Genomic DNA, 13757 nt, shown 5'->3' with positions numbered 1-13757 from the left:
GAGGGGAAATGTTTGATTTCCCCCGCCTGCCCCCCTCCCCCCGACTTTCTGGTACTTAATATTCAACCTCTGATAGTTTCAGATAATTATTTGATACTCTTCACAAGAAAATGTTTAAGTGCAGGAAATGTCCCAAAGAGAAATGACTCATAAATTATTTTCAGTGAGTTGTAGTGAATGTGGATCAACCCCTGTTGTGGTAGAAGAGGGCTCCAAGTCTAACCAGTATGTCCATCACTCACCGTAATATACTGAAAGATGCATGCTTATTTGCTCCAAGTTTCACATTTTAATCATATTTACAAAGGTAAGCTGTTTTGACAAATTGTCTGTTTTGACAAATTGTCTGTTTTGAAGAGAAAGGATTTTTAAGCAACAACAACAAAAAAGGCTAAATACAAGATTATACTCTGCATTAAATACAGATGAACAACTTCAACTTTGTTGATATTAATTCCACCATTAAATCTCTTGAATATTTCCCATATAAGGAATTATTTTCCTTTAGAATGGTAGACTACAACAAGGACGACAAACTGCTTAGAAACAAAGGACTTGATTTGCAGAAATCCAGTTTTGTTTTCACAAAGCCTTCCTTCAAATGTGTAACACTGGTTATGCTGCCATAAACTGGAGTCAGTGTGTATAGCAGATGACAAATCCATGCACAGTGATTTAATTTTCCATGAAATGACTACAGAGAAAGGTCTTGTGTTGTTTTGCCCCTGTCTTCTCACAGATTTTTTTCTTATTGTTCATGGTAGCTGGCAGACAAACAAAAAAGCAAAGGTGTCTAGGAAAGTTAAATCCTATGTTTTAAAGCTGATAAATTATATTAGTACTATTTGGAGATCAGTTTAAGTTACATTGTAGCTTATTACCATATTATTTTTAACTTGGTTGGAAGCTGTTCAGAGTCATTTGATTGTGAGATGGTTGGCTATTTAAATATTCCAAATAAATAATAAAATATATATTGTGAACAATTCATGTGCCTCACTTCATGCATGAGTTATCATTGTAAACAATTAGCACACATCGTCAGCTCTTCAAGATTGATGAGTCTAGGAACCCAGTGCTTAATACTATTTTTATCATATGATTACAGTAAGAAAATATTGCAAATCTGAATGTGTTTCCCTGCTTCCTCCCTTTATTTGCAAGACAACTGAAGAGGGTCAAGTCTGTGACACTTTCTCAAATTACATTTCTGCCTTGAACTCAAATTTCTTTTATCTGACTGTTGCCTTGGTTGCAATCAGGGGTGGAATTCAATTTTTTTAACAACCGGTTCTGTGGGCGTGGCTTAGTTGGTGGGTGTGGCTTGGTGGTAATGTGACTGGCTGGGCGTGGCCAACTCAACATCACTCACATTGAGGCACGCATCTCCTCCTCTGGCCTCTCATGACTGTGGGGATACTGCAACAGTCATTAGTGTGAAAAATGGTCATAAGTCACTTTTTTCAGTGCCTTTGTAACTTGAATGGTCACTCCACACAAGCAAAGTACCAGCAAAGGAAGGGAAAAAAACTCCAGAGAAGTTCCTGAGACAGGAAGTCTAGTCCTGCCAAGAATGTAATAAGGGTTAACGGAGAGGCAGTTTCTGTAAGCAACACCAGAATGTTTCCTTCCTGCCTTCCTTACAGGATTAGGCCAGTAATGTCTTCTAACAACTGGTTCTCCGATCTGCTTAGAATATTAACAACCGGTTCTAGCGAATAGGTGAGAACCTGTAGAATTCCCACCCCTGGGTGCAGTTCTTCCTCCTGCTTTTTAAGGTTGTTCTTGCTGCTTATTACAAGTCTTCAGTAGCAGGAGGAAGCACTAACAGAAAGAAAGAAGCAAAGTTTTATTTTATCTTCTTCTTTGTAGAGTGGAAAAGATATTATAATGCAGATTCTTTTTATGTACTTTAGTTCCACACACAAACTTAGCCACACAGAAAAGTCAGTGCGTGTTTGGGGGGCTTAAACAACATATGTGTTAAGTTTGGAGAATAGTGGAGACCAGACATCTGACCAGTGACTTCAACTCTTTAATAACAGTAGATAGAACAGAACAGAGCAAGGCTATGGGCAGCAGTAACCCTTTTATAGGGTTGGCTGCTACCTTATTAACCAATAATATGTGCAACAAGTTCAACTAATACCCAATAAGAAGTGTCCTAATATTGGCCAATCAGGGACTTGTTATGGACCAATCCTTGTTCGTTGTTTAAGGACCAATCAGGTGTGCAGGCTTCCAAACCCTGCTTTGCATTTGGGCTAGTTACTTTTTTATTGATTCACAACAATATGAATGTCTTGTATATTCACGGACCATACCATCCATAGAGCCGCAGCTACCCTTAAAAGTATTTTCCTGAAACTATGGTATCAGATGTGAGGGAATTTAATTATTAGTTATTGAGAATTCTTCAAGTCCCCCTATATTTGGAATATGACAAATATAAAAACAATGCATGGTAATCTTTTTCTACAGTTTCAAAAATAGGGTTTTGACTTTAAATTATCATAGTTATCTGTTTGCTTCTGAGTTCAGTTCAATACTGATTTAAAACTTTCAATATTCCCTAGCAAGAGTTAATGTATGAATATTTCCCCTGTGTTGGCTTGTTTAAAGAACATCCAGGTTCCTCTTTTGAATCCCACTGATTTCAAAAACAAATAAAATAGAATAAGATTATATTTGGAAATATATTCTCATTCGCTTGTTCTCCCATTCTCTCTCTCTTTCTCTCTCTCCCTCTTCCCCTCTCTCTTGCTCACTCACTCACTCGCTCTCCTCCCCCCTCTCCCTCTCCTCCCTCTCCTCCCCATCCCCCCTCTCCCTCTCCCTCTCCTTGCTGGTGTTGGTCAGATGAGAAAGTAGATCTGAAATGTATTATTAAAACCTGACTGAGTGGGGACTGGGATGATTGTCTAAGATTGCCTTCCTCAATTTCAACATCTCATGAACTGTAGAGTGGGCACCCTGGTCTACAATTTATGAAATGTGTATTTCAGCTATCAAGTATAAATCAACTGTATGAAGTTGGATTTTGGGTAAAGTTCGGAATTCTGATCATTTTACTGCCTGTCTTGCTGCTTAGTAAATTTCCTTCCTGAGCACATCAACCTCATGCCAAAGGGAATATTCACAACAATTGGCACTGAGGTATATCATTCCCTAGCAGAAAGTCAAGGCAAAAGGAAGGAAGGAAGGAAGGAAGGAAGGAAGGAAGGAAGGAAGGAAGGAAGGAAGGAAGGAAGGAAGGAAGGAAGGAATCCAGGCAGTGAAAAATCTGCATTTTCCCATCACTCATCTTTCAATTCACTGGAAGAGAAGTTGCTTTAAAATGTTTGTTCCGAAAGGAAAGAGAAATTTGGGAGGGAGAAATATGATATCCTTTCATTTATTTAGTTGCGGTTTGCCAAGGTGCACATATGAATATTTTGTCTTTTCTTGCAAAAACCTATTTCAAAGTTTCTGAAGATTTCCTGACTTTAAGTCTCAGAGGAAATTATAATGAGGAAATTCCTCCAATTTGATCTTTTTAGTAGCAACGCTATTATCGCTATTATTTCCTCATGAGTGGATTCCAAGTAGTCTACAATCCACTTCCATCGTTTGTCCCCAGCTATACTTTTAATCTTTGGTGGCTCCTTTGCTAAACTGACATTGTTAACCAACATTATTTTTTTCTTTTAATTTCTCCATTGTCAGTTCCGAGAAGTGACTTACAGAACTAGCAGATAATATGTTAGTTATAATGACAAATACTGTGGACATGTGTTAATAATACAGTGGAACATAACAGCAATTCTTGTCAGGTAACTTCAATTGGACTAATATTCAAAACTCAGGCTGTAATTATATTTTTCATTTGTTACCACTAAGACCATATCTTTTAATATACTGATTACCAGCTATGTGCAACAAATGTTGATGATTGAAATGGATTCAGAGCTACAACTATGATTAAACATAATAATTTTAGCTCCACAAAGACATACTGTAAGAATTTCTTCCCCATCTTTATGCCTAAGCTAAACTACAGTTTCTACTATGATAGTAGTGGGGAATGTAGGAGATATGGTTACCCTTTATGTGGAGGGCAAGAGATTGAAGAATAATACTGTAAAGAACAGGTGTTTTAACAAATTATATATAGAGATGGGACAAAGTTCTGTATATCAGAAATGGTTTAGTTGTTTGTAACATGGTCCCAAAAATGTTTTGAACACCACTCAACTTTATCTAGAAACAAAGTAAATTACGATTATTGACTTATTGTGTCATAAAAAATGGAAAAATTGTATGTTCTTTGTTGCAAGAGTTTAACATTATCTTGCCATTGGGTGACATAAAAATAGATGAATCGTTTCTGTCAAAATCTGTGCTCATGTTTAGCTACATCTCATACAATGCACTGAAGGATATCAAATCCTATAAATCCCTCTGCAAAGCAACATTAGTTTGTTTTTACTTTCACTGACTTTCTCCTACATTTCTGTGTTATTCTTATGTCTGTTAGTAATACTTTCAAATGTTAATGGCGATAATAAATTTCAGTAATCTGTGATTATTAATACAAAAGCAGGTTATTCATCTTTTGTCATTCTTCCCACTATGATGTGATTTTCTTCTTTGTATTATTAGATTGTTTTCTATGTTATTAGATAATATTGTGGTTTTAATCCTCAGGAATTTTTTTCTAGAGGAACTTTCCTCCATTGATGCCCTCCTGATTTCAGCACCCACCAAATTCATCCATATGATCAAAGATTGTAAACAATGAAACTGAAGTCCAACAAATTTGGAAAGTATCAGTTGGGAAAGGATGTTCTTATTATAATTATGTTATTATTTCAATTATTTATTTCAGTACATTTATTATAACTGCCCACTCCAGAAAACTCTGCAATAGTGTGCTGTACTTTGTTATGGATGTTTTGTTATGGAATTTTATCTATCTGCATCTGCACAGCTACAAATCCACCTCTGTGCAAGATACAGGAAAAATAGTATAAATACTTTCAGGATCATTAGAGTTATACTAGAGGCCTTCCAAAGTTACCACTGGATTATATCTCTTAATGCAACAGAAAGGATAAATTGTTAAAGATGTGAGGCATAATTATATCAAACACAAATTCAATTCAGTGTTATTGTTTATTTGCAATAGTCTAGTTTTGGGAGTGCAATCCTCAGCATAGCTTGAGCAAGTCACCCATCTTCAATCTGAGCTGAGGTAGACTTAATGTGTTTATTTGGATTTAGATACTACCCAAATGTAAACCAACTCTGGGTGGCTCATAATATAATAAACAATAAAAATAAATACAAAATGAAGCAAGATCCAATCCAATCACTCTATACAAAAACATAGACCAAAAAAAATCAAGTTGAGATTCCATCCATATTAATCCAATTATTGTTATGAATAGGCTTTAATTTTTAAAAAAAATTACTTTGTTTTACTTGGTTTTAATAATTTATAATTTATTTTTACTCTTTTTGATATCATGAGTTAAAATTGGCTTTATTATAGAAAGATGAGAGTCTTTGATATATGGTGATTTGCTGCATTCAACAAATAAATAAATGATAATTTTCTCATTGCAAATCTATTCCTATGTAAGTAAAGTCCTTTTGAAGATATCCCCTGCTGTCAGAGGCCCATCTGTTTTTGCTCCAGGAGAGGGAAAGCTCCTATGTTGCTCCCAGACTAAGAATTCAACCTCTTGGGAACTGCATTTTATTCTCACCCTTTTTTCATAAAAATCTATGAAGATGTATCTCTTTTGCAGGATGTTTAGTTGTATATTTATTTTTGTATTAAATTTAATTTATGAATATATATATATATATATATATATATATATATATATATATATATATATATATATATATATATATATATATATATATATATTCCACAAAAGCAAAATCACAGGCCTGATCCACAAAAACACACTGAGACATAATGGAGACCTAGAAGATGAACAGACCTATGGAACAGCTGTCCTGCCCTACATAAGAGGTACTACAGACAAAATCAGTAAGATACTACACAGGCATCACATCAAGACTGCCTTCAAAACAGACAGGAAAATAGCAGTCATCCTAAGAAATTTCAAAGATAAAATTGACCTGGAAAACCAAGGCATATATGAAGTACCCTGTGCATCATGCCCCGCCACATACATTGGACAGACCAATAGAAGAATAAGTACCCGCCTGGATGAACACAAAAATGCAGTCAAAAAGCTGGAACCCACTTCCTCACTAGTCCAACACATGAAAGCCACAGGTCATAGCATCGACTTCAATGGCACCAAAACCCTAGCCACTATAGAAAACCACAGACACAGAATTATCAGAGAAGCCATAGAGATTGAAAAAAGACCTGAAAGCATGAATAGAAGAGATGACTCCACCAGACTGTCAATTATCTGGAAGCTTGCACCTTCAAACATAAAAATCTCCACACCACAAGCCAGCCAAACACCTGGGCACAAACAGATCCCCCCTGATACCTCCTGCTCAAACACACCCCAACCAGGCACCCAGATGAAACTTAGCTTCCTAATAAATGATAGCTGTCCGTTTACTCGGAGCCAAGTCACACTAAAAGCCAAGTCACACTAAAAACCAATCAAGCAGAACACAGCAAACGCCAAGACTAATAAACACAGACCAAGATTCCCAACCAATCAGGATGAAGAAAAAACCATTCTGGCACAGCAGATGGCTATCACCAAATTTAAAATAGAAATGGCTGTGAAAGTCTGACTCACAGACGAACACAATACAGAAGCCTGATGATGGCAGATGAGATTCTGCCGAAACGTCGCTACAACATACATATAGACACCTGCAAAAACATAAGAAAACAAATATGTGTGTGTGTGTGTGTGTGTGTGTGTGTGTGTGTGTGTGTGTGTGTGTGTTTTCTTAAGTTTTTGCGGGTACTTACATGTATGTTATTCAGCTTTGTTCGGGTATTTTCCCACGTCATTCTGGCGAACACAATACAGAACACAATACAGAAGCCTGATGATGGCAGATGAGATTCTGCCGAAACGTTGCTACAACTTTAAAAGCACAACTACAATGACGTGGGAAAATACCCGAACAAAGCTGAATAATATATATATATATATATATATATATATATATATATATATATATATATATATATATATATATATATTTGTTCAGCTTTGTATATATTCAGCTTTATATATATATATATATATATATATATATATATATATATATATATATATATATATATATATATATATATATATATATATATATATAAAATCCCCACAGAATCCATCATATGTGCAGTAGAATCCAGCCTAACTAAATTAAATACAGATGAAGCTGATAAAATAAGACACCAAGTTACCAATATCCTATGCACAAGCAAGCCACCCAAAAGCAACTTACAGAAAAATGAAATTAAAGCACTACAAACCCTGAAAAGAGATAGCAGCATAATCATCCTCCCAGCAGACAAAGGAAATGCCACTGTAGTAATGGACAGAAAAGACTACGAAACAAAATTGACAGACCTACTCCAAGACTCCACATACAAACCCATAAACACAGACCCAACCACATATCTGGAAAAATTAACCAAGAAGAAAATTATAACCAGCCACATAAGCAAAGAGATCCAACACACGATTATACCCAGAGAGAAATCTTCCAGATGCCCCAAACTATACGGCCTCCCAAAAATACACAAAGAAGGCATACCTCTCAGACCCATAGTCAGCTCCAGAGGAGGGCACCACTACAAAACCTAGCCAAATACCTAGCAAAGCAGCTACAGCCCCATGCTGAAACAGCAGCTTCACATGTACAAAACTCATACCACTTCTTGGAAATGATCAAAGATCTACACGTGGAGCAAGAAGATCTGCTTGTAAGTTTTGACGTGGTTTCCCTATTCACTCAAGTCCCGATAAAAGAGACCCTTGAAATCATCAAAAATAAATACCAACCAGCCAAACACCTCATGGAACTAACAGAACACTGCTTAACCAACACATATTTCATATACAAAGGACAAAGATACAAACAAATAGAAGGAGCCCCCATGGGATCACCACTGTCACCTGTCATTGCTAACCTGTTCATGGAAGAATTCGAATCCAGAGCCCTGGCCAATGCCATCCTCAAACCCAAACTATGGTTAAGATACATCGATGACACATTAGTGATTTGGCCCCATGGACAAGAAAACCTAAACAATTTCCTAACACACCTAAACAGCGCACACCCCAAAATCAAGTTCACCATGGAAACAGAAACAAACAAACAACTACCATTCCTAGATGTACCAATCTACAAAAAAACAGATGGCACACTAGGACACACCATATACCAGAAGAAAACACACACCAACCGCTACCTCAACGCCCAATCCCACCACCACCCAGCACAGATAAACTCCGTGGCTAAAACACTAATTACCAGAACCAAACGCCTGGCAGACAAGACACACATTAAGGCTGAACTATGCACCCTGACTAAAGTACTGACAGCCAACGGCTTCCACAAAAGCAAAATCACCAGCTTGATCCACAAAAACACACTGAAACATAATAGAGACCCAGAAGATGAACAGACCTATGGAACAGCTGTCCTGCCCTACATAAGAGGTACTACAGACAAAATTAGTAAGGTACTACACAGACATCACATCAGGACTGCCTTCAAAACAGACAGAAAAATAGCAGCCATCCTTAGCAACCCCAAAGATAAAATTGACCTGGAAAACCAAGGCATATACGAAGTCCCCTGTGCATCATGCCCGGCCACATACATTGGACAGACCAATAGAAGAATAAGTACCCGCCTGGATGAACACAAAAATGCAGTCAAAAAGCTGGAACACACTTCCTCACTAGTCCAACACATGGAAGCTACAGGTCATAGCATCAACTTAAATGGCACCAAAACCCTGGCCACTATGGAAAACCCTAGCCACAGAGTCATCAGAGAAGCCATAGAGATTGAAAAAAGACCAGAAAAGCATGAACAGAAGAGATGATTCCACCAGGCTGTCAATCATTTGGAAGCCTGCACTCACAAACAAAAAAATCTCCACACCACAAGCCAGGCAAACACCTGGGCACAAACAGATCCCCCTGATACCTCCAGCTCAAACACACCCCAACCAGGCACCCAGATGAAACCCAGCTTCCTAACTAATGATAGCCGTCCATTTACCCGAAGCCAAGCTGCACTAAAGACCTCCATTAAAGTAACACAATGCTGCCAGCCAATCAAGATACAAAAAGAGCCAAAAAACAGACAGAAGATATCAGAGACACCCATCAAGCAGAACACAGCAAACTCCGAGACCAATAAACACAGACCAAGACTCCCAACCAATCAGGATGAAGAAAAAACCATTCTGGCACAGCAATAGGCTGCCCCAAATTTAAATCTGAAACCACTGTAAAAGTCTGACCCACAGACGGACACAATACAGAAGCCTGATGATGGCAGATGAGATTCTGCTGAAACGTTGCTACAACTTTAAAAGAACTACAATGACGTGGGAAAATACCGAACCAAGCCGAACACCATATATATATATATATATATATATATATATATATATATATATATATATATATATATATATATATATATATATATATATTCAATTTGCTAGCTCCATTATGCAGTCATCAGAATTCAAAGACAATATATAATCAAAATAATAAATACTTCTGCTATCCAACAGCTATATGTATGTCAAATTATATATGCAACAGATAATTGCCCGTGCAATGTTTTTAAGAAATAAAATAAAACAATTTTTAATGCAAGTAACTAGGACAGGATGCTAAAAATACTCAGTGGATTTTTTCCCGTCTGGTTTTTTTTGGCTCTGATAAAAGTTGACGATCAAACTAGTTTCCTTCCCTCACTGGAAAAGATATCCCGTTTTCATCTTTTCCTCCAGTTGTGCAGATCAGAACTATCACACAAGTTCTGAATAGTCACATTGAAAAGAAAAGAAAAAGAACAGCTCCTGATGTCAGCTCTCCTCCAATTAAAAGAAAAAAAAAGATATTTTTTCTTCAATTTCAAGAAAAATCAAATTCTGGTGTGGGTTTTTCCCCAAAAAAATGATTTTCAGCATAAAGGAAAAAAAGAAAATAGACCCAACATAGATAAAGTGAATCTGTCTTTCCAGCCAAGGAGAAGATAAAGATTCATCCTGTTGAAAGCAGGGAGAAAAGTAAGTGTATGTGAGAGAGAGAGAATGAGGAGGAGGCATGTGGGGAAGGGGGAGAGAGAGAGAAGGGAAGAGAAAGTATGGTTCCTCCTTCATGAACTTTGAAGCACTCAGGTACAACTATATTGCTCTGTGGCCAGCTGCAGCTGTCATTCTCTATTATACTAATGAAATATGAGTGGCTTAGTATTTCCTCCGTGCTTTAAAACAAAGAAGTATGACCTTGAACCACTAATTACATCTACAATATTAATAGGAGCCCAGGAAGCAGGAAGAGTTTACTAATCTAAGGAATATTTATAAAGATTATAAAGGAAACATTAGAAGGGCTTGGTGACATAGAAGAGCCATGTCAGAGCTTTACGAAACAAAATGAAGTTCATTTCAGTGCACAAGTAACAGAAGAACAAATTGGTTAAGATATAAAATATATGAATTGCCATTGAGACAATTATTTGAAACTGGGCTAAGCAATCCAATACACATTTTTGGATTGCCTACAAGCCTGGGAAAACTAAGATCTGAAGTCCAAAACATTTAGAAGGCACCAAATTGCCCACCCCCAGCTGAAATGTGTCATATTTTAATAAGAGTCCATTGTTGACCTTTGATGAAAAAAGCAACAGCATACAATGGTAAATACATCACACAAGGCTGAAATATGAATAATTTATTTATTAGATTTTTAATGCCTTTATTTTTTTTCTAAATAACTCAAGATGGTGAACATATCTAACACTCCCTCCTCCTTTTCCCCACAACAACAATCCTGTGAGGTGAATTGGGCTGAGAGAGAGTGACTAGCCCAAAGTCACCCTGCTGCCTTTCATTCCGAGCCTTTCATATCTAAAGCAGATCTAGATCCCACAGTCTCCCAGTTTCTAGCCTGGTGATATTATAATATCACATACCTAGCCTGACTTCATAAAAATATATTTTTTCAAGTAATCCTCAAGAGTGATGAAATTAATACAAGGATTTCATGGTAGGGTAGAAATTTGAATACAGGATTCATTGGGCTAAGATAATTTATTAACTTATGTTGCTACAATTACTCAACTGAGATTTACTTTCTAGTAAAAATACATAGTGTAAGTCTCTCATGGGTATGAATATTTTATTTCATAAATCTTTAATTTCCATTTTTGGGTATCAGAGAATTAAAACATGGAATAATATTGATGGCTCAAGATTGTTAAATTTAGATCCAACAGAGATACTTAGGAGAACAGTTCATTCCAAAAGACTTCTCTAAAGCAACCTTATAAAATCAAGTGCCCAACAGATATATTTGGATAATAATTCCCAGGGTTTCCTGCCAATATATTGAAAATGCAATGTCGCTTAGAAGGCCTTAGCTTAATATTCATCTTAATATACATCCCCTTAAAAGGAACAAGGCCTTAGCTTAATATACATCTGACCTTTACGTAGATGGGAAAATGGCAGCAATGGCTATGTGTGTTGAATAGTGTTTTAGTGAACAACTTCTACATAACATGAGGCCTCAGTACTCATAAGAAACATGCTTATGCTCAAGCTCATTGTTGGACATATGACCCTCAAATCCTGGAAAGGCTTAGTCTCTGGTTTTGTACTTCTAGGAATAACAACTATCTATATGCTGTTGATTGCTAATGATTCCCATCTAGTTTTTCTTGGGATATATCAACAAGTAAATTATAATAATGGAATGATTTAACTGAACCATGGCTCTCTTAAGCAGTAGCCCTATGCTAAACTGTGGTTTCAACAAGTACTGAATTATGTCCATTCCTAATGACCCTAAAGATAATAACCAATAACTATGAAACAGTAATTAAAACTATGTATATTGGGTTTATTTATTTATTTAGTATGTGACATATCATACATGGACTAGCAATATACATTAACACATGAACACAATAAAACACAAATGTTAAAGTGATCTATGTTCAAACGCCAGTGTGTTTGACCATCTAACCATTGAAGCACAGTATCGTTTATATTTTTTTAAAAATCAGATACTTGACCGGTACACGCCCTCTGCTTACAGCCGCTCACGATGTGATCTATAATTTGACATGGGAACATACAGTCAAAAGAAAAGAAGTTGTATACTTGACTATATTAACAATGTGAAATAATATTAAATATTTAAGACTGAAAAAAAATCTTAGAAAATTGGATTATGAATAAAAAAATATCCCCCAAAATCAAATTGCTGGAAAGTTTACTTCCGTAGTCCTTTGCTAGAACTTCCCCCCCTCAGAAAAACCCAAATCCCTTTACATATTGACCAAGATCAATAAGCCAGTGCTGCAGATATATTCCTGTTTTATTCTTCCTTTGGCCATCCATCATGCATTCACACTGCTTGATAAAATCTAGGTACTGGACATACAGCTAAGAATACTGTATACATATATGGAGTAGCTTGAAGTCATGTCAATAATCTTAAGAACTCAGCCCCAAATATGGCAATTATAGGAACTTATTAAATGATAGATAGATAGATAGATAGATAGATAGATAGATAGATAGATAGATAGATAGATAGATAGATAAACAAACCGTAGGAAGAAAATAACTTTGTAGACAAATGCAAGACAGATAGATTGATAATATTTTCTAGTCAATTTGTCTTGAATCCTGGCTACTGTATAGATAAGCCCAGTTTTGACAACAGTTTTGGAAGTCATTTTTATTGCCTTGTTCTTGGGACTGAAAAAGTGTGACTGGCCCAAGGCCATCCAGGTGGCTAAGATAGGACTAAAATTCCTTCTAGCATTATGGGTCATCCTAGACTTACAAACAGTTGCTTAGCAACCATTCAAAATTCTGACAGCTCTCCCCCCTGCAGTCACATGATCACATTTTAAAACACTTAGCAACCACCCTACATTTACAGCTGTTTATAGGGTCCCATGGTCATGTGACTATGGTTTACAACTTTTTTGAGGAAACTGGCATTTTCACCTAATTCAGACTGAATTCACTTAAAAAATGCTTAACCACTGCCTCAAAAATGGCAAGCACAGGCATGTGGTTACCTGCTTAATGACCAGCACAACTTAATTCCAAGTTCAATTATAGTCATAAATTGAGAACTACCTGTAGTTCAGTGCCTTTTACCCCTGTTCAAAATTGGTTCTCGTCTAATATCTACAAAACAAAATTATCTATGGCAGTAGCCTCATTATTAACTTAAATGAGACAAATTTCATTTTCTTTAAAGCAACCTTTGAATGATTTGCATAATCTGAACCTTCAAAGTCATTCTGAACTATAGGCAAATAAAAAGTATCAAAACCATCCAATTCCTTCAATTTTTTTTTAATAAAAATTGATCATTGGCTTTTCAACCTCAATAGATTCCTCCAAAAACCTCTAACAGATTAAATTTCAGAAGTAGCAGTAGTATCTAGACTGTATAATCTTAATAATATACACTTAAATTGAATAAACTATCATTTAGAGTAAAACAAGTTCAGTTTTCAGTTCTATTGTTTTTTTTAAA

Source organism: Notechis scutatus, chromosome 5 (assembly GCF_049901735.1).
Source record: "Notechis scutatus isolate UNSWTSFEM ecotype Mainland chromosome 5, rNotScu1.2, whole genome shotgun sequence".
NCBI lineage: Eukaryota > Metazoa > Chordata > Lepidosauria > Squamata > Elapidae > Notechis > Notechis scutatus.
Note: the sequence above shows the minus strand (reverse complement) of the source record.